Raw genomic sequence first — 22248 nt, 5'->3', positions numbered from 1 at the left:
TGATCTCCACACAGGGCTTTCACCAGCCCTTCAGTTACAAAGGCCATAGTACCCTCCATTCGCCTGCCTCGAGAGGGAGAAAGTGCCACTGAGACAGGGTACACTGGCACCCACTTTGTTTCATGGCTGGGGGAAGAGAGGTTTCTCTGTAATGGCTTCGACAGGGGATTTTAGGGTGTGGAAGGAGGCAGTTGCCCTGGCCTGCTGCTGGCAGTGCGGCCGGGGCCCGGGAGCGCAGCTGCCCGGGCCGGTGCTGCAGCAGCGTGGAGGCGTCCCAGGGAGGCCACGGACATTTTATTCGTGGCGCAGAGCGTGGTCGGCTGCTGGAGTTAGCCCATGGCCGAGAAGCTCTCTCTGGGTGTGTCTGTCACTTGAAATCACTCGCATCATGTTGTGCTTCAAATCTCTGACTTGGGCTTCGGATCTTGCTGCCTAAAAACGTTGGCAACGTGAGTGGACGAGTGAGTTGCGCTCGGTGATGGGAGCTGAGTGGCTGCTGGCTTGCCAGTCTGGTTTTATTTCCACCCCATGCCATATGCTTGCTGAGAGACTTCACCTTCGGATCAGTGGGATGGAGAAGAGCTGCCAGGGAAACTGTGCCTCCGGCCAAAGCATGCTTGGCCAGGGCAGGAGCCCTGCCTTTCCTCCCCAGGAAGATGCTGCTGCTTGCTCTGGGGATGCTCTGACAGTACGGTGCTCCGAGCACACCCCAACTTGTCTGAGGACTGGGTGACATAAAGTGAATGGAGACCATACCTTGCTGGCAGGGTTGTTTTTTATTGCTGCTTGCAAAACAAATAATGTTGCGGTCACAAGTATCCCAGCCCGTGTGTTATAGGGCTTCCCCCTCTTTTCTATTTTCATTGTGTGAGGCTGAGGGCAGCCCATGGGATGAATATTTCACTCTGGACTTCCATTCAGCTGTTAAGTCAGGATGTTTGCCAGAAATGCAATTCTTTCTTATATCTCCAGGATAATAGCTGGCCAGGATGGAGGATGGCTCATTCAGGACGAGACATTACAACACTTTTATTCCTGGCATAGGATAGTATGTGGCTGTACCGCCTCTGGGTAGGTGCTTGGCTGCTTGGCTGACAGTGCTTCTTTAAGGGGAGATTTTTATTTTAAAAATACCTCTTCTCTTGCTTTGCCCAGTGAGTTCTGCTGGTTGGGACATCCTGTATCAGAATGGGACCCATCAATGCATGTGTTAGATACCTGCTGCCCTCTAATGGCTGCCTGTCCCTGCGAGCCTTGGGACAGCACAGGTTTTGTGCATGCAGTGAAAGAAAACTGCTTAGCTCAGAGCTTTTTCCAGAGATTTCATAGCATGGGAGAAGTCTCTGGAGAGAGAGTGTGGAGAGATTTCTTCATTACTCTTCATGGCATAACGTGCCTCTTCCTTTTCCCAGCACTCAGTGCAAACCCTATCTTTTGCTTCTGCCACATCCCATCCTGCTTTGATTCCTGTTAGGGAAGTACTTGCCTTTCCTAACGGCTTTAGATGCGGTTTAGAGGGTGGACAAAGAAGAAAAGCAACAGCGCAGCCCTTGAACTCCATCAGCTTTCTGAAGACCACAGGAGACCTGCAGAACATGGTTGGAGAGACACTGCTGTGGACTTGCCAAACACTTGGAGAGAGTTCAGACAGCTCTATTTGTGAAAGCCTTTACTGTGGTAACGGAGACACATAGTGTCAACTTCTGCTAGTTCGCTACCAGGCACATAATAACGTCTCCTCTATTCTGAGAAAGCTATGGGTGCCCTGCCTGCCTTGTTGACTTAGAGGGATTACGTTTCTTACCAAGCAGGCACCACGCAGTTCTCTGCTGAATGGCTTGCTGCTGCCTATGTGCAGGCAAGGTACAGCATGTTGCGCCCTCAGGAGCATTTACTGAAGCAGCACGGGCTCCCTGGAAAGCCTGGTGCTCATTGAGCACTGTGGAGTTCTTCTGGTCTTCTCCCCAGAAACAAAATCTTTAAGACTGTCTGGAGGTACACTGCTGTATTGGAGCAGCACAAGGGAAGCAGTAAGATATCTGGAAGGAATTTTGCAGATGAGTTAATGATCAGCGGAGTATGAAGAATGGTACCGACACAGCCTGCAGCTCTTTGCCAAGGAATCTAGCATCCTACTGAGGACTGGAGGCCGTAAGCGACAGGGGGAAACGAAAGATGAATTGCAGTTAAGCAGACAAACAAGCACTCCAAGAGCTCTTGGAGGAAAGTTCCAGGGGCTGGAGCCTAACTTCATTCACAGCTTTCTCCTTCTTTTGACTTAACTACTTTTGCTAATTTTGATAACAGTCTCAATGAGAACACAAGATCACGACTGTTGTTTCATCACAGTTAGTCAGCCTTGGTGAAAGTTTATTAAAAACAGCAAGGCTGCAATCTTTGATGTTCCCACTTCTATCCAGCCTGGAAAGAACAGTTTTAGTGCTCTATTTATAAAATGTATTTTAAATATGGGTTTGTACATTTTGGAAAGTGTGGGGTGAAAGCCTGGCTTCATTCAAATCAGTGGGAGTTTTGCCATCATTTGCATGGGCCAGATTTTCATCCTTGTTTATGTAGTTTTGCAGCCAGGCTGAAGAACTATTTAGGATGCCTGGGCCAGAAAAAGAAATCTTGAATCTCAACATTTTTTTTCACTGCTGCAAACAGTTGGGGTAAAAATGCTGGGAAAATCCCAAGGAAATTGAACGGGCATAGAAGTCATGTGTTTAGCCGGCTATGTTTTAGATGCTTTCTTTGTGCTCTCCATCTCCTCTCTCGCTGCTTGAACTGAGAATGATGTGCTACAGGCCAACCTGATCTGCAGAGAGCTGCAATTCTGACACGCAGCCATCTGCAATGTCTTCACTGGCAGGGGAATGCTGGGTAGCTTTTTAAAATCAGATAATAGGTGGGTGCAAGACAACCAGAAGTCTGAACATACTTAGTAAGCAATGTTCCTGACTAATGTAGGCAGCAGTTGGTTTAATAGCAATCCGCATTTGGTAGCCAAGGCGCTATGGGATGTGCTTGGATCAGGTTCGGGCATGTACTAGGTGAAAAAAACCTGCTCTGTTAAACGGGTTGCTTTTTCTAAGCTGCCATTATAGGTCAGTGCAACACACTGAACTAGGAGCCATGTGCAAAAAGGATTTCTAGCTCACATCCCTGTGACTGTGAATTTCCACCCGTGGGGTTTTCAGGTGGTCTTTCTATATCTAGTAGCACTCATCAGCTTCTAAATTCCCCAGTCTGTGCGCAGCAAAGAGCATGTGCAGCTGTCCATTTCATTTGACAAATCCTGCACCTCATATTCCAGAATAACAGTCAACATACTTAAAATTTCTATTTTGGGTAGAACACTGAAACCAGTAAGTTGCAGTGTAGTTTTTACCCCAGAAACTGCACTGATTTTTAAAATGGCTACATCTGTGCAGCTTCTTCCACTAAAACACTGGGATGTAAGGTGCCAGACAAACTAACCTGAACATCCACACACATCTGCAACAGTCTAAAGCAGCTGTATGATTTTAAACTTGTTTAGTTTAATATTGTACCATCTAAGCACAGCACCTTGTGTAGGGAAAGTTTCACGGGTACCACCAAGGGCTGTGCTGGATTGTTAGAAGAGGCAACTCTTAAGGTAAAGCTTTGAGCTAAAAATAAGTCACTCAGTCCAAGTGTCCACATAAGGTTTTGCTATGCTCCATAGCTTATCTGGTAGCAGTGACTTCAGAGGAACTACATGGAAGAATGCAGGAAGAAAATTTGGTCCCATGCTCTGATCTCAGAACTTCCTGTAGGCCCCAGAAGCATGTGAAGCAAACACTGTTGCTTGTTTGGTGCAACACCGTCCCTTCTTTCCACAGAATATTCCTCAGAAGAATGAGGATCCGGTCAAGTACAGACTAATCCTGAGCCTGAACATGATGGCTGAAGAGTTGCTGGACTGGATCCTACAGGCCTTGTTGAAAACAAAACAAAAAAAGGCAAACCCAACCATTCTGCTGACACTGGTTGGATTTTTGCCTAAGGGAGACCTACCAGGTTTGACACTTGATGAATGAAAAGTGAAATTGTTGGGGTGACTTTCCTATTTTCTTCAAATAAACACGACAACACTCCCGTCAAAAGCAACACCGCATAGAACCAGTTTGGCTTCCTCTCCTAGGCAGGACCCACCAGAAAGAATTTTGTAGTATCTTGCCAAGATGCTGGTGGCTGTAATAAGCTGGATATAAACAGGGCAAAGGGACAGCCCACCAGCCTTCCCTTGCCCCTACCAGTGGAAAACGGATGGGTGAGATTTCCCTGCTGTTGTTCAGCTGTTGGTTAACAGAAGAAGCTGTTTTCTATTTGGGCTTGTGCTGGTTGAGCAGCCTCGTCTGCAGCTGTATCGTGTTACACACTGTTATGCAACCCCATCCTCTCTTGCAAACAATGACAGGAGCAACCTAAATCATGAAACATAAAGACTATAATTAAAGAGGGGAAAGTGCTTATTTTGCATTCGGATACCCACAGCCTATTCAGATTAGCTGAACTAGCAAATCGCTTGGCACAGGCTTAATGAGGATAACATTTGCACTGGACTAAATGATGGTTGTTTTACCCCACTGTTGGCCAAGACAGTAGTGTATCCCGACCAATGCTGCCATGGCTTGGGCAGTTCTCTCTCTTCTTAATAGACAGTGAGATTTACACCATGAACAGGAGGAGCCCTGCAGTCGAAGGCTCTGCCTCAGGTACTGATATCATTAGCACCTGGGGGAGCTCTGGTCCAGGATGATGCTTCAGGTCTGTTTCTTATGATTGGAAGTTTGCAGGTCTACAAATCTGACAGCAGCTGCTCAGACTATGCCCTGTGTTTCCCTGCCAGCCTTACCCTCTTCACGCTGGTTGGGGGGTTTATGCATCCATGCAGCTTGCTGCTGCAGTTGGCTGTGAAAAGTGGAAGTCCCCAGCCAGGAGCTCTGAATATAAAGTGAGTGTGCAACTATGCAAAGCCTCTGAAAGCTTTGGGAAATAAAGTGTTTCTGAACCCCCTACTCCCTCCCACCTCTTAAAGAAAGAAGAGCCACAGTTTCTAAGATCTGGTATGTCTTTCAGATTTTTCTTGCTGGAGGTCTTCCTTGGGGAGCCCAGATTAGTAGCTTATGCAGGCATTAATGGAACAGCAGCTGTTTAATGTTAAACAAAGAGAGATTTTCATCCAACTGATTGCTAGATATTTGAGTTAAATAAGAATTAATTAAGAATAAAGGCCCTGCTTCCCTTTTATCTTGCAACTTTTGCACTGGTGAACATCTCCAAGGGACTCAGTTGGGTTTTCTGATTTGTGCCACAGTCATCAGTACTCCAAAAGTTCTAAGTAAGCTGAAAAAAAGGTGAATGTTTTTATGTTGCTGCCTTGGGGACTATGAAACTATATACCTGCTGGATCTTCAGTTGACCCTAGGGATATCTAGCAGAGGCAAGAAAAAAAACTTAAGTTTAAAATGTAAAATATGTGGAAGATGAATCAGCATAATTTTGATGCTGGTGGCTCCACCCACCTGTTTTAATCATGCATCTTCCCCTTTTCCCTGCTGTAATCACTCTCTGCATGTAGTTAGAATTCTTTTACAGATCACTGAATGCCAGAAATGATGCAAGTTACACTGTCCCAGTATCAGTGACACCCACATCTTGCTAATATATATTGGATATGAAGATAATTACCCATGACTTTGGGCAAGTAGGTCAACAGTTTAGTTTATGGAGAGTTCTGCAAAATACTGATGACAAAACACTGCAGCATCTGTACCACTGGTTGCATAGCGAACACCTTCTTGTCCCATCACTGTCCAAAACCCTGCATTATCCCTTCCCACAGCCATCCCATCACAGCCAAAAGCTTATCTTGCTGAAGAGTCAGGCAGCTCTTCAAATGGGAAGACGTTGCATGATATTGAATAACAGCTCTGTTTCTCCATATGCATACGTGTTTCACAGTTGATCTCTCATTCCTTTGCCTCGGTCTCTGAGAGGAAAAGCTCAGGCATCTTAGCCTTGAAGATAGCTCTGTGTTGCCCAATTAACTAAATTTGAGATGCAACAAGTTTTTGCACAGAGGCATCATTAAAGCTGGGGACTGTGTTTACCAGGAGGGCGCAATATCACATTTTACTGACTGCAGTATCAGTCAGACGTGAGACATTGCCTCTGCTAACACAGCAAGCCAGTTCTCCAGTCCAGGTGTACCTGGACCCCAGCTTCTTCTCAGAGCCCTATGTCCAAAGACACTTCTTAACCTCCCCCAAGTTTTAGGCCCCTCATTGTTTTTTGTACATCCTGGGATGAGAACATCAGGAGTCCTAGGTCAGCCTAGTTCTGCTTCTGCTTAGTTTTGCTATAGGCTTTGGATGGGAACCATGATCATTTTGCATGCTAACAAGCCCTAAATTGCACCTGCATTTAGATGCCTCCTTCCCTTAACTTAGTTTAACAGAGCTCACAGCATGTGGCTCAATTTGTGCCTAAATGTATAGCAGGTGACCAGCCTTACATGCTGACAGAGAGGAGCTTATTTACAGCTGGGATCATTTCCAAGCTATAAGGCCCAACAGAGCCTAGGCAGGAGATTTGTCCACGGAGGAGGAGGAGGAGGAGGAGAAGGAGGGGGAGGGGGTGGGGGGTGGGGGATTTGCAAAGTGGAGCTAAGGGGGTTAATTCAGCACTCCCTTGCCTTAGGGGCTGTCCCAAGTTGCTCACCTGCTTTTAGTCAAGTGATGAAGCAGCAGCTAGTGCAACCCACCATTTTCATTGCCTTTATATTTGGCCCTCCAGCACCCAAAAAAGAGAGTTTGGATTTGACTTTGCTAGTAGCTCTTATTTTTCCTTTAGGAATGAGAGCAGTGTGGGGGATGATGTGGCTGGAAACATTGCTCTTAGTGCAGGTTCCTGCTTTCTCCTTCATGGAGAGACAAGCTGACCTGCTATTTCCCCTATCTACAGGAGCTTCCCTGACTCTGAAGGTACTGTTGCCAGGCAATTTTTAAAGTGTATTGTTTATTTTTAATTCTCTAAATATGGGCTTAAGTTCATAGGCAATTGTCCTTTTTATTACTTTGTTGTTGGGGTTTTTTTGAAAAAAAAGCTCCTTTGGAATACTTAAATCTAAGCTGATGTTCAGTGTCACAGCCTGGCTTTCTGATGCTGTAAGGAGCACAGGGAGAAACAGCTGCTTCTGAACCGCAAAAGAAAGGGTCTCTAGCAGCCAATGAGATCACACACACACACACACAACCCCCCAAAGATCCTGGAAAACTGTTTTCATGGATCACAGTGCCTTGTTGGATGGAGGAGCAGTTGGGTGTTTGAGACTTCTTCAGAAGTCATGTATTTACAAAGTCAGATGCTGACATCAAACACTTGGTAACTTAAGAAGGTGGAATTGTATGTTATGTCTGTGTATTCTCCTTTTTCCTCCATGTCTTTCATTCCTCTAGACTACCAGTCTGTTTTCTACTTTAACTCTGTAATGCCAAAAGCCATTTGAAACAGGTTGTTCTCTCTTTTTTTTTTTTTAGTGACTCTAGTAAAATTCAAAGAGTTAATTTCTTCTGCGTATGTTAAGTACAAAGGTTCTCTTCTGGCTCAAGTGCTGCTCTGCTGAAGTCTGTCCTTTCTTTTCTCTACTTTTTTGGAATCAAATTTATGGTTGCCTCTCCACAGAGTATGAAAGTTTCTTTTTATTATTATTTTAAGTAAAAAAAAACCCAACAAAAACCAAACCTGCCGTGGTGTCCCACTTCCTGGATAATATTGGCAGCTTTATGTGTGGCCATTGACATTTCAAGAGAACCATCTTATACAGGCAGTTTGTGTTTGGCTAAATTTAGCAAGCCACGGATCAAGTGGCAAGTATGTTCCATCCTGAAACCTATTTTAGGGAGGAACTCGGCATAGGCACCAAGAGGTTAAAAAGCTGTGTGGGGGAGAAGAGGGGGAAAAAAAAAGACAAGAAGCAAAATATTTTGCAAGAATTGTTGCTATGTTCTGAGCTTCAGTTCTTGAACGCTGTGGCTCTGAATCACGTTCACTGGGGAAACAGCTGCAGCTGTTTAAGATGCTACTGCTCCTCAGCTGTTTGTTACCTTCTCTTTGCAGGCTGAGCACAAACCTTCCTCAGCAGCTTAGGCTTAATGTAGTGGCTTCTAACCTGAAGCAAATAAGACCCAGGCATGTAGCCCTTTCTCCCAGCATCGCTGGGAAGTGCAGCAGTTCCTGCAAGAGGGCTGGGGTGGGCATGGATATTGTAAGCAGCCCCAGCAAGTTTCTGTAATGGGTTTGGATGGGGCTGCATTCATGTGTACTCTGTGCCTGAGAGTCCTGACTGTACTCTGCTGTCCCAGATCATGAAATATGTTTCTGCATATTCAGTTGTGACTGGGTTAGTTAAAATTGTTTTGGAAAATTGACTTGGCTAAATCACAGAGAAACCATGGTGTGGACATGCTGGTCTGTAATTAATTGATGAGCACTAACCAGATAAAAACCGGTTGTCAGCTCGCATAAGTGCATTCATATGGGTTTGTGTGTGTTTAGCCAAACAGTTCAAACCCTGTTTTGATTCAACTGCTTCTAGACACTCTTTATTCCCTCCTATAAATGTGTACATTAGCATAAAGGAGGTGTAATGCTGACCCAGAACAGAGGTGCACCACTGTGTGCCCATCCTCTTCCTGCTGCCAGGGCTGCCCTGCGATGGAAGATGCAAAGCAGACTGCCTCCCTGGCAGCCCTGCCAGCGGCTGACTCAAGGCAAAGTATCTCGAGGACTGGCTGTAATGGATAAGAGCCACACCCGGGCTGGTTAAGCAGTGCACCTGGTGCTGTCTACCCTGGCAGCGATTGGGAAAGACATTGGTGTTCGCTGGCATAACCCCCTGACAGCGTGCCCGTGGCTCACCTGGGCTTCAGCCGCAAGCGGGCCTGCGAGCTCATACAGCTTTGAGGTCTTGTGTTGCCCCAGCCTGTGCGGGTGGGGAGCTTGGCACAGCCCCTCTCCTTCCCTGCTGGAGGAGGGAGATGGATGAAACTAAGCTGGGGGCAGCTGAGTCATGGGCTGGCTCCTTGCTTACTCCTGGGGCAGCTTACTACTTGCTTGAGGATCCAGAGGTATGCTAGAAACAGGAAAGGGATAGTTTCTAGTGGGGATGCTGAGCTGGGAATCTGGATGTGTAGGAGATTCCCAGCTGTGTTACTGGCCTCAGCCTTCCCTAGAAACAAAATAGGACTCGGAACTGTTCTGGAATATTGAACATTACTTAAGGGAGTATTCATGGGACTATCACTTGTTTTGTGTTTTTTGTTAGCAACACTGGCACTTATTTCCATTTTAATAATCTGGGGATGTAACAGGCTCTTCATTGTGTAGCTTGCTTGCCTATTTTTTTACTGAGCTCAAGTCAGTTGACAAAATAGTTTGGGGTCTTCTGCATCAGCTGTTAGTGCAGTGTGAGAATAAGCATGACTAAGAATTTTTGAAGCTGTTGTACCACAGTCACAGGAAAAAAGAAGGTGTTCCCTTTTTTGTTAGGATGCACTAAACAGGTCCTTATTATTAAATCTTAACACAGAGGTTTTGACCAGCCTGAAAGGCATTCTGGCAATGAGGAAACTAATGCAGTAAGTGCTTTTGGTGCCCAAGTGTTTAGGAAAGATGAGTTCCTAAGCACTCAGTATTATTCTTTTTCAAAATGGTCATGAGAGCACTCAGTACTCAGCCCTAAAAACCTTCTGATCTCTGCAGAACCAGAGAAGGCTATGTTTAGCTTTCTTGGTATTCCTAAAGCTGGAGAAGGGGGGGAAAAGTCCCACCCCAGACTTGAAAGGAAGCACACTTAATTTCCACCCCTCATGGGGCTTGAGAAATACTTGATCTTTTCCCAAGAAACTCCCCTGAAGAAGAGCAGAAATCCAATTTAATAATGATGGTTTTGCAGGCAGCCTTAAAAATCTCAAGAAAAAAAGTGAATTGAACCCCTTGAAACATCACCTTGACCTTATTTGGGGCAACACAGCTTAGAGTACAGTTTTCACATCAGACTTGTCCTCCCCTGTTTTCACTTCCGTGAAAGTGAGCAGAAGTAGAAGGGGTCATTTCAGCCCCTGCTTGCAGAATGCAGCGGTGTTGAAGAGCAGAAGGCAATACTTCAAAGGCTGCTTGGAAAGAGAAGGAATTTAATTCCCACCTTAATCACTGAAATGGGCTCTTTCCTATCGATTTCAGTGAGTGTTGCTGCAGACACTAATAGACTGAGGTGAAACTGCAAATAGATTAAACCTTGCTGAATGTGGTGATGGAGGGAGAATCTGCGCTTGCCTCCATGTATGGTAGGAGTAGGAAACAGATAAGGTCCCTAATGGAAGTGGAGAGGTGGAAATACTGGAGCCCCTGCCCCAAATGCACACTCATGTCAGGCGGCAGGGGCTTCAGCTGGCTTATTGACTTACCAAATACAAAAGGATTGAGAGGAGCAGGGAAAAATGATGGTGCCCTTTTAATGATAGAGGAAGGCTGTCCTAATGCCTAGCTGCTGCTGAACACAGTATCCATCTCTCCCCTTTCCTCTGTTCCTTCTTCCTGACTCTGAAGTAAGCTACTTGAGGAGACACAAACCAACCCTGTACCCTTCATCCTCCCAACAGTGACTTTTATCTTTTTTTTTCAGTTGGATGAGCTTGCTGTGGGATGGCATGGATGGTTGTGCTGGCCTGAGGGAAAAGCACAGCTGCAGATGGGGTTTGTGAGGAGGTAAGTGGCAGTGATCTGAGGGTGACTCTGGGCTGGGGGGGACGACAGGGCCATGAATCTGCTGAGTCTTGTGTTGGCAGCTGAAGCTGTTAATGAACTGTGGATCTGCTTGCAGACGACGGGCAGCTGTATTAATGCCTGGTATTGACAGGTTTGTTAGTGCACCAGCCTATTACTGGAGGTGGCTTGGGAGCAGGTACATGCTGTGCTTGTCTGTCCCCTCTGCAGGGCAGTGATGTCTGGCAGAGAAGGGGTTGGTGGCCCACAACTGGCAGTGCTCTTGAGTCCTGTGGCAGGAGCCACTGTCAAGGTTTGAAGAGGCTTTTAAACAGAGCATGAATTTCAAAAGGGGACATGAGAATGTGAGCAAATACATTGCTTTGCATTGTTTGATCTCTGCTGTGTTCATGAGGCCGGAGGGTGGGGGTGGGGAGAAAAAAGCAATTTGTACATTCTTTGTAAGGGACGGAGGGAACACCTTATTCAGCTATCAAATCTGCTTGTAACGGAAACTTGCCGCTCCCTACATTTTTGGCTGGCTCCTGAGGTCAGAAGGGATAACGGTAGTTCTGTGCGGGGGTTAGTGTTTGCTCTAGTTACGAGGAGGGAGCTCTGCCTTGTTAGCATAGGCTGAAATCATCTCTTACTATGGACATAGATGATATTTAAGTCATTAACACTTCAGTGATAAATATCTCCTCAATGGTAAGGTCCTAGGAAAGTAGGTTTGATAAAAATCAAGATGATTGCTTAAGTGGAAACTTTCTATTCTGAAGCACTTGCACTGTGTTAGTTTATGACACTAGATGTGCCCCAAGAAGTAAGGGCCCAATGAGGTACTTATAAGGCTTATGGCCTGGGCTCTTTTTTTCCTTTTTTGGAGAGCCCTTCAAAGCAGGCAGTAGGCCACTCTTACCTTGCTGGTGATGGCAGAGGGTAGTGGCTGAGGCACAGCAGAGTCATCTGTGTTTCATGATGGTCTTTCATGTACCAGGAGGCCAGGCATGAGCTCTCTCTGTGGGAGAGGAGAGGCTACCAGCTCCTCAGGAAAGGTGGTAATTGGGTTAGTTTCCAGAAAATCTGTCCTTGTAGGTAGCTCCTGGATGGATCCCAGGAGCTCTTGGAAAGTGGTTTGCTCTGGTACCACCAGCCCAGGACCATCCTCATGGCCCTGGTGGGAAGCAGGGTAGGTACAGGCTTGTGTGAATGCTTGCAGCAAAGGCAGTGTTTCTGAGAGGTATTGAGCTGACTGCATGTACACAGGTCAGCTCTTCCACCAGTGTGTGATATGTGATGTTCAGGGAAGATCAGGTGTGTAGTGCCCATGTAGTGAGAAGAACTTGTGGCCCGTCTAGCTAGAAATTTGGGCACTGCTGTCCTAGAGCATGTAGCTTGCAAATCCTCATTTGCTGGTAGTTTCTGCGATTGTGGCAGAGAATGGCCAAGTTTCTGGGAGGAAAAAAGTGGCCAATGAGAACTTTTAAATCACTAAAAAAAGACACAGACACTGCAATCTTTGCTATGACTCATCTGGGCTGTTATTTGAAAAAGGCAGACTGAACAGTTGTGGACCTCCTTGCTCAAAGGAGCAGCACTCATTTGTGAACTTGCTGAAGCCCTGAAAGCAGAATTGGTGTAGGTCAGTGGTTCCCATGCTCAGCCTCATACCACTGATTTCCCTCCAACCACAGCCAGATGCAGCTTAGGGAAAGCTAGCAGGTCATGGCTGGCTAGTTTCTTACCACCTGTTGTTTCCACTGCTGCTAAACAAGTTTGAGAAGTAAAAAAAATCCAGAAAATATGTTCTCATAGTCATCTTTCTCCTGCAAACCAACAATGAAATAGTTGCAGGAATATCAGTGATTCCTGGATGATGGGGCTTTGCACTGCAGTGACTGTTGCAGGTGGGCGGTGTCTATGAGGAAGGCTGGTGTCCGCATTATCGAAGTGTGAGTGGAGATAATTTCAGGATGTTTTGGCAAAGTTTTTCTCTCTTTGAACTTTATTCCAAATTCACAGAGAGTCAAAGCACTGCTGTGAACTGCAGCAGCTTGTTCAGTCACCCTCCTTCGGTGAACAAGCCGTGCTCCCGTGGGGCCTTGCTGGGACATGAAAGTGCCGACAGATGAGTTCTGGCAAACCTTGCAGCATCGCTGCCTCCTTCCTGGGGATTAGAGACCCATCGAGTCCCAGGAGGAAGGATTATGTCCCCTCAGCTCAGCAAATCTTGGTGCGAACTGCTGAGGGGGGTTAGGCCTGTGCTGTTTCCCTGTCCAGCAGCTTGGGCAGCAGGCAGAGGAGTGCTGCTGTCCCCAGCCGCTGTTGCTGTTTGCTCAGGGAGCGGGAGTCAGGGCGATAATGTGTCCCTCATGATAAAGTGCTTTTGTTGTTTGCCTGCTTGGTCAGAGCTAGGTAGGTGTTCTGCATTGCTGTGCGTTAAGGGTGTAGGCTGTTTAAAGAAATTAAAGGAAGGGACTTTGAATGGGCTGGGTCCAGGTGTCAGAGGGTTAAAACAGAACAGTTCTGGTACTTGCTGGAGGGAGAAAGTTGTATAACATCACCCTACACTGAGTAAACACCTCCATCTTAGCTAGCCAGCCCCTTAAAATCGTGATGTGAGAGAAACACTCGTGCAATCATGAAGCCATCATCTGTTTAAGGAGCTCTCATGGGGTTTTTTTTTTCAGCTAAGTTTTGGCAATGGTGTAGCAAGGCAGGAAAAAAAAGTTACTGGGGGGAGGTGGAGGTGGGGGCGGGGGCCAGGGCCGGGGGGGGGGAACCCCTCCAACAGCTTAGTGGCAGGGCTCTGTGGGTTAACAGTGCCACCTCCCGGACGGCCGTCAGAGACAGGGATGTCCCAGCTCTGCACTGACGTGTCCCACGCGTGTTACTTGCCAGCAGCTGCCGTGAAGTCCCACACATGACTTCTCGTGAAGTGCTGGACGGTGCGGGGCTGCAAAGGGGAAAATCAGCTGCAGCTTACACCTACTCGGCGCAGCAGCCAGGAATGGTCGTTGGTGTGCAAAGGCTGGCCCAGGCAAGGATTTTTGCACTTCTTGCAAACACCTCAAGTCTTCAATACTTTTCATCTGCATGGGATGAAAAGAAGTCCCGATCTGCCTCTGCCAGGGGTGGGGGGGCTCAGAAGATAAATTGTTTTGATTCATTGGGAGGGGCAGGACAGATCCTCTTTGGTAAGCTCAGGTTGTCCAGGTGCAGATATTTACATTTCATAAAATATTAATTAAAGGCAAAGGTATCTTGAAATGAAAAGCACATTCCTATAGCACTGGTGTAAAGCTTTCTCCTTAGGAACAGGCCAGGATTTCCTGGTGTGAGTAGGTATCCATTGCTCCATCCTCTAGGCCCGTGATTTATTAACAGCAATTAGCACAGGACATGGGCTGCTGCACAAGGCACCATGTATGTAGTCAGGCAGCCCTGCTGGGGCTGTGCTGGATGCTTCTGTGAATGCCTTCTGAGCCAGGATGATGTGCAAGCAGCATGCCTGGGTGGCTCTTAGAGATGGAGAGTTGGCTGGAGAGCGAGGGACTTGCCTGGGACTGAGAAGCTGGAGCCTGGGATACTGTGGAAAAGGCTGTCCTTCAGGAGGCCAGCAGAATAAGGTTTCAGCTTTGGAGGAAACCTTAGTTTCCCTAAAGGATTGGGTTCACAGCCTTATTTTTCTTGCTGCCCTTGAGTTTCCATGAAGCTGAGCAAGCTCCAGGACAGTCTTGCATGTGAGTGGCAGTCGCACAGCAGGGCAGCTCTTAACCTCCTGCCTTGTTTCCCTGCACCTCGCTACAGCACTCCTATGACCCCTGCAGAGCCAGCTCAAGAAGTTAAACCAGCAGAAAGCACAAGGCAGAAGTGAGCAGCTTTTTGCTGGCTCAGTTTAGTGAACAGGCATGCAGCAGAGCATGGTAAACCTAGTGTGGGTGTGTAGGAGGGGATGGGAGCACACAGCTGAGGTAGCGAGGGCATCATCACAGCCCCAGTGGCCTTGGTGCTTTGCTCTGCTCTGGATGCTGTGTTTGTGATGGCCTCCAGTGCAGCTGGGGCAGGCCTTCAGCAGCAGGGTGCACTTCCTGAGGCATATCAGCTGCTTCAGTGTAATCTCAAGAGATGCTCAGGACCTTATAGACTGTATTTTTCCTCTCTAAGGAAACAATTTATCTTTGCAGAGGTTCCAGTAACAGTGAGAGGTGTTTTATTTTTCTCTAGATAGTACAAAATATACTCATGCAATACAGCAGACCAGCTTTTTAATCTTCCCTCTGTTGTACTACTTTGGCAAGTTCTTTGGATTTATATATGTATCTCACAGTGTTCCCCATCCTCCTCACTTTCATCCTATGGTGTTTCCTGTGGGTATAGTTACTACTGAGGGAGCAGGAGTGGCAGGAATGTCTTGAAATGGCTGTGATTGATGGAAAAACCTTGTAGTGTGGTAGTGCCTCCTGAGTAGCACTTCAGCCTGTGGTAGGGCAATGCAGAAACACTACAAAGCTTTTGATGTGAGGAATGCTGCATCCTGGGACCTTGACCCTTCAGCTGGGATGAAGGTTTTGTGGTATGAGCCAGGCCAGAGAACTGGCTGAGCCTAAAATAAGTAAGTAAAGCTACAGTGCAAGTCCAGTGTGTTGGCACAACCGGGAGTTCCTTCAGCCAATTTTGCTGCTGAAGCCCCATATCATAAATGTACAACTTAATAGTTTGGTACTTTCTTCCAAACGGCTCATGATGAGTCTGCTTACCAGTCCTCTCTGCTGTGTGATTCCAGTCTGTATCGGGGAGGCTCCTCCATTTAATCTGTCCTTTAGCCACCACCTTTTCCAGACAAACTGCTTTGCTTGGTCTGGCTGCTTCCCCTGACATCAAGATCATCAAACTTTAATATTTGTCTGTTGGCTCTGTCTCACTTGTTTTTGAGGCTTCATCCTAAGTGGAAGGTAAAAAACGGAAACCTTTGCAGAGAAAATACCTCTCAATCCTGATGGTGATATCAGTTGTGTGAAGGTCTGCACAGAGAGATTGTGATTTTGGTCAAGCCAACATAGAAAAATTTCCCTGAATTGTTGTCACAGATGGACTAGGATTTTTATTTTTTGCTGCAGAATACTTTGGTGTAGTTAAACTTGGATACCCAAGAGTCTATTGAGTGTAAGTTTCTTACCTTGTCTGTACTTAAGGTTTGTGTCCACATTGCTCTCTGCTGGCCAGTGGGAACAATTTGCTATTGTAGATACTACTATATGAGATTTTGCTTGCTTGTGTGAGCAAGCAGCAGTGACTTAGAAGTGGAAAAAATCCTGCAATGTTGTTTGCTTGCCACCTTCTGCAATTGCAGTACCAAAGCTCATTGTAGTAGTGGATCTAGGCCAGTTTGTTTATTTGTACTCATCTGCAAGGCACTGATATATTTTTGAACTCTTGTGTCTCTTGTTGTGTGTTTACCCTTGGAGATGTTGATGGAAGAGTTAGGGTTGGAAAAGTATTGTGTATTCCTGATCTGGATCTGCAGTTCCCTAACATCCAGGGAGACCTTGCATTTGATGCTGCTTTCCTGTTTCTTAGGGAACAAACCAAGCTATGAATAATAAATACAAGCTCTGGGGCAAAACTGTTTTCCATTCATAAAATTCAACAGTAAAGACTGAGTAGTAGTTTCTCAGCCTGCTGCAAAGCAATAGGAACTCCATGTTGGGACTAGAAAGCTACTGACAGCTTCAGCTTTTGCTGTGCCACAGTTTATTAGTTGGGTCACCTTTGATTTTTTTTATCTAGATACAACAAAGGTGTCTCCAGCTAAGTGTTGCAAATTTAGTGTAGTTTCCAATCTGAGCAGTTGGAACTTGAAAAAATAAAGGCAAAACAAAGCCCCTTCCTTCTGTTGGCTTTTCTGTTGGCTTTCAGAATGGGAAATAGCTGGGGCATAACTTGAATAAATCAAGTAGAAAGAACAGATGACAGTTATGGCATTGTGTTTTGGACTGAATTAAAACCTATTGCACAGACACTGGAGTTTCTGCTTCAGTGAGATGGGGTGAGAAAGAAAATTACTGGCATCCTGTGATTTGATGTGGTCCTGATCCTGTAGTTATTTGGGTTTTGGCATGTGAGGGGTCCTGTGGGAGCTCAGGCAGATCCCTGCTGGGAGGGAGGAGGGGGTAAATTGCTGCCAGCACAGTGGTGTAGAGGTTGAGGAGGATCTTTGATTTGGATGCTCTAGTAAAAAGCATCTCAAGCATTCAGTAGGAAAACCTCGGTATGACTCACTCTCCTCCTGCCCTGGAGCAGCCTGTTGTTTTCCAAACTGATGTTTGTCAGGTGGTAGGAGGAGATGAAGTTTTGCAAGGGGCAAGAGAGCATCCTGGATCAAAGTATTTGGTTTTTGGTTTTTTTTTTTTTCAAGGTAAAGCTGTATTAAATTGGGGAGAAGCAAATAAGCAACAGTGAAGAACAATCTGTGCATTTTATCACTCTGCTAATCCCAGCTGTAAAACTTACCATAGGAAAGCTAATAAAATGGGAGCCACACAAGTAAACAGAGGGCACAGGTTTATCAGCAAACATTTATTTTGGCTCTGGTGGAGCCACTCTCCTGATCAAAGCAGTTGGAGTTTGAACCTCTTTTAAGTTGTTCCCTGCTTGGTCTGGGAGTGGCCTGCTCTTGCATTGATGGCATCAGTATCCTCTGTGAAGCTGAGTGGAAGAAGAAAACTATCGGTAGGGAGAAGGAAAGTATGTGTGAGGCTGCTGTACTGCAGTGTGAGACAACAGTAGCTTATTTTAGCTTTGCCAGCCGTTGCCTGGTTTAGGAAAACAACCTAAGGCTTATTGTATAACTAGATAGTACACGCATTATCACAACCTAAGGCTTATTGTATAACTAGATAGTACACGCATTATCACAAGGCCGACAGGGAGTGCTTTACCATCTTTCAGGCTCATGCCTAGCAGACTGAGTAGCTCTGCAACCCTTATCTACAAAATACCCTGCTGGCAGAAATCCCCCTGAGCCTCAGGCTCAGCCCTTTGGGGAGCCTCTTCTCCGTCTGATCTCTTTGTTCAGGGTTTCCCCCCTTCTCCTCCAACTAGAGATGCTTGAATCCCTCTTGGCAATTAGTCTCCTGGCTGAAATGAATGGCTCTTCTCTGATCCTTTCAGACTCCATGGTTGGTGTCTGGCAGGGGGCTCACTTGGTGAATGTGGTGTTCTCACTCAGTCCTGCTTGTGGGGGAAATACTTAAAGAGCTTCAGGGAGAAGGTAACATGGGTGAGGGAAGTAGTAGTGTCATGGAGAGGCAGAGGGAGGAGAAAGCTTTAAGGCCTCAGGAGCAGGATCTTTCTACGCATCTCAACTTTATGTGTTAAGAGCAAAACAAAGGCAGCTTTATTTCTGACTTTCTTTCCATGGTTTCTTTTCTCACCATTTTTGTCCCTTCTGTATTTTTTTTTTTGTACTCTTTTGGGGAGATTGTAGACACCCATGTGCGTGTTCAGGCCAGCTCCTAATGTGTTTACACTAGAGAGGCCTGAGACAAGTGGGGAGCTGGGCTTGAAGGTACCTGCTAATACTGTGGCTTTCTTCAGGCTGAACAGCAAGGCAAGAGAGCAGACAGTGGGATGTTAACCCTGTGTGTCTTAGTCTGCAGAGGATTGCTTCATAATACCTTTCTTTTAACCATTCTTATTTTTAAATGACTCTATATTTTCTAGGCAGAGCTAGGCCGGAGTACTTGTTTTTGAGGGCCTCCCTGGAGGTGTGGGTATTGAGGGGAAACTGAAGCAATCTTGAAGGCTGGCAGAACAATCCAAGGAAGACTTTCCCCTCCCTGTCCCAGGGGACCATATGTGACTTTCTGTCCTCATATCTGCCACAGCTAGCTCTCTTGGCCTGTGTCGATGAAGATACTGCATCCATCATGAATGGTCCAGGAAGGCGTTCCTGTACTAGGCTGGCTGAACACTGTGGCGTGTGCCTCAGCCTGAGAGCTGCCCTCCAGGGGATCCTCATCCTACTGCTGCACAGAAATGAGGGTCTCTGCAGTGTACAGCCACGTAAGAAGGCTGGGTGGGTGAGAGCTAGACTGGTGGGTGGGCCTTTGTGCTGATCTACAGATGTGCAAGTGTAAAGGAGTGGTGGGAGCTCTGTTCATGTCTGGCAGTCTTGGACTTTGCCTGCTGGGGTACAGAAGTTTTTGTGACTAGGCTGTGTGTGACTTGGTAGAAACATTTTAGTAGCAGTTTCATCTCAGCTTTAACTGATTGAGTGTATTTGTAGCATGCTGATCATCATGTTTGCCGGAGCCCTGTAGGAGCTCTTGGGGACCAGACTTCCAACCCTTCTGTCTTACTGAAGCATTTGTCAGTCCTGAGAAGGTTAGTTCAGAATAATCTGCTAAAGAGACTGGTGTCTATATTCCACGCAGATCCTTCATCATAGTCCATTGCATGAGAGCTGAGGGTAAAGGTAGCTTCATGCTTTACCTTTCTAGTGTACTCTGGGACAAAAACTTGATTTTTTTATTGGAATAACACCCTTTAGATGTACTGTTCCGCTTGCTCCCCTTTCTTATGCTGCAGAGCACTATCAAAAGAATAAAATGGAGCCACTCTGGGATTATTTTAGGGATACACTGGAGACAGTAGAAGATGGTGTATGAGAAATTTAAACAATGGTTCTTTATGGAAAGAGTAGCATCTTTCAACATAATAGAAGTAACAGCATAAAGACACTTCCAGTTTAGGCAATCTTGCCAGCAAGGGCTGAGAGTGGAGAATCTGGCTGTGGGGTTCACTTTTGCCTCATCTCCCTGACTTCAAGGAGAGCTGGCTAGAAATGTGCAAATCCTTGTTTTGGCAAAACCCAGCTGCATCCTTGCTCAGGCTGCAAATCCCTGGAGGACACTGCTGTCACCCTTGTACAGCTTAGCTATGTTCAGAGCCTGGATATTGCCCTTACCAAGCTTTTTGAGGATATTTCAGAAGGACAACTGCAGTAGCTGCCAAATGTATTTGAATTCTAGTGTGATAGTGTGAATACACCACAGACATTCTGGGACAGCAAGGGATTCGTTAGCTGTGCTGGGGTCAATGAAGATAAGCCCTGTTTTTACTTGACCATGCACAAATGGCGTCTGATTAGAAACATGAATTCAAGGAGGAAACAGAGGCATTTCTGAAGCTGAAAGGGCAGAGCCCTTTTTTAATTTAGAGAGCAGATGAGGCCTTGAGCTGCTAAGCCCTGAATGACTTTTAGACAAGTTCCATGGCTCTGTGATATGACAAACATACATTTCTCTGCTATGGAGAAACCTCCAGTTTAAGCCTTGGAGTGTGATTTTAAGATTTAGTCTTGGTTCTTCAGCTTAATTCCAAGACAAAAAGGGCAAGCAATTTTTTGTGATAGGAAGCCAAATGTTCAGCTGGTGCTGGGAGCAAGGCTTGCAATACCTGTGTGTGAGCTGGGCAGTGAAGGGTCAGCAATGTAAGATCCTGAGGGCCTGAAATCTGATGCTATAGAGATTAAATTCCCACTTTTTGGGCAGCTGAGACCTCCTGCAGCAGCTTCTTGCTACAGATGCTCTAGGGGAGTCCCTGCTCCATGCAGTGGCAAATGTTGGCTTGTTTGCTGTGGTGGGCCTGGGATCCTGCCAGGCATGCCCCAGGGTGTGAGGAGCCTGGTGAATTAGTCTAAGAGGATCTTGGCTATTATGCGATTGACTTCAAGTAGAAGTGCTTAAACTAGCCCTGGGTTTGTTTTTCATCTTGAATCTTTCATCAGATAACAGACCAAGAATCTTGGTGGCAGGAATTTGGGTTTTAGTCATGCTTTTGTTGTGTGGTTGTGGTGGAATGTAGTTAAGCAAATGGTCTCTTGTGTGAATACTGTTGCTGAATGCAGTTTTATTAACTTCTCAAGATATGGCTCTTCTGTTATCGTATGGGAATTGGGGGGAGAGAGGTGAATCTAAAGAGCTGCTAATGTGAGGAGAAAAAACTGAGCTTGTCTGTATTGTGATACTCTTTTATTAGTTATGAAGACCTAAAACACAGCAACGGTGGTGACTTGGATGAAGTGCTTCCAAGACAGCATCAGCACTTTAGGGTTGAACCCTGATCTGGGGAGTGGTGGCCAAAGCTGTGATGAACCCCCTGGCTGCCTTTTTTCAAATCAGGGTGTAATAGAAATGGACTGAAACAGTAGTGTATTAAATATTCCATTTTTGTGGTGCTTGCTGGTTCATGTTCAACAGTGGTAAGCCTCCCTAATGTGAGTCAGGCCTCAAAGACTTGTTCACCTTTGGGGTGGCAGGTGAGAATTTTGCTGCATGGGAGGGAAGCAAGGGACTATCCTTGGCTGCTAGCTGTTGGCTGTGCTGTAGCACTGGTCATCTGTGCAGCAGGGATGCTTTTGCTGCTGAGGAATTTTTGAGCTGCAGCATGTGCGTGTGTAGGATGGAGGCCATGTGGCAGAGCTCCTGTGTGGCCAGGTGTGAGCCACAGCTGCCCTAGCTGTACATGCTGAACCTTGCCAAGATGAGGCATGCAGCCCAGCACTCGCTACCATCCTTTGTAAGCCTGTGCTCAGCTCCGGAACTCTCCTGTGGCTCAGATTCCTGCCCATACCTTTCCAAATCAGAACTCAACCCTACTCCTGATCCTTCTGCTACGTTTTGAGTCTCCCAAACAGGTCTCTACATTCTCCAACCCAAGATCCTAATCTTATGTGCTACCCTATGCTTGGTTATCTACCTACCCATCAGCTATACCAGCTGCAAAGGCTCCTGGAATAAGAGGGTTTGGGGATGTGCTGCACCTGGGAGTGTAATTTGGGTTTACTTCTCCCGGGGCTTCATGCTCAAAGCAAGAAACAGTTTGTTCTCTGCTAACATAAAACGTGTGTCAACATGACTGATATTTAATATTTTTTAAAAAGTGCTCATTTAACTTGTTTTCCTCAATCTTTTTTCCCCTTCCTTCTTTCCCCACTTTAAGCTTTGGGTAAATCCTAGAATCATGAGGAAAAATTAGAAAAAAAAATATGCTTTCATTATGAATTTATTGAGAAGCAAGAGCATGTATCTTAGGTACAGAATGATTCATATATCACTTAAAAGTCATTAAAGAACAAATTTCCAGGTGTACTCCAGAAGACTTGAGTGATATGAATCCAGTGATCGGAGATGGACCACTGGAAAAAAAAGCATGTTCATCCTATTTGGCCTTTGTTCTGTGGTTATAACAAAATCTATACCAGTGGACGCTCCAGACAGACCCCAGGGAAGATTGAAAATGTTGAGTCCTTTAACTGCATAATATGTGGTACATATGAAAGTCTTTAGCCTGTGTTAGAAATTGATACCTCCATAACTCACTGCAAAAAATTTTCTTGCCTGTTCTGCCTCATGCTATTTTCATCCTAAAATGAGAATGTTCATATCA

Source organism: Phaethon aethereus, assembly GCF_964289735.1.
Source record: "Phaethon aethereus genome assembly, chromosome: 2".
NCBI lineage: Eukaryota > Metazoa > Chordata > Aves > Phaethontiformes > Phaethontidae > Phaethon > Phaethon aethereus.
The sequence above is the reverse complement of the archived record's forward strand: the minus strand, read 5'-3'. Positions refer to the sequence as shown.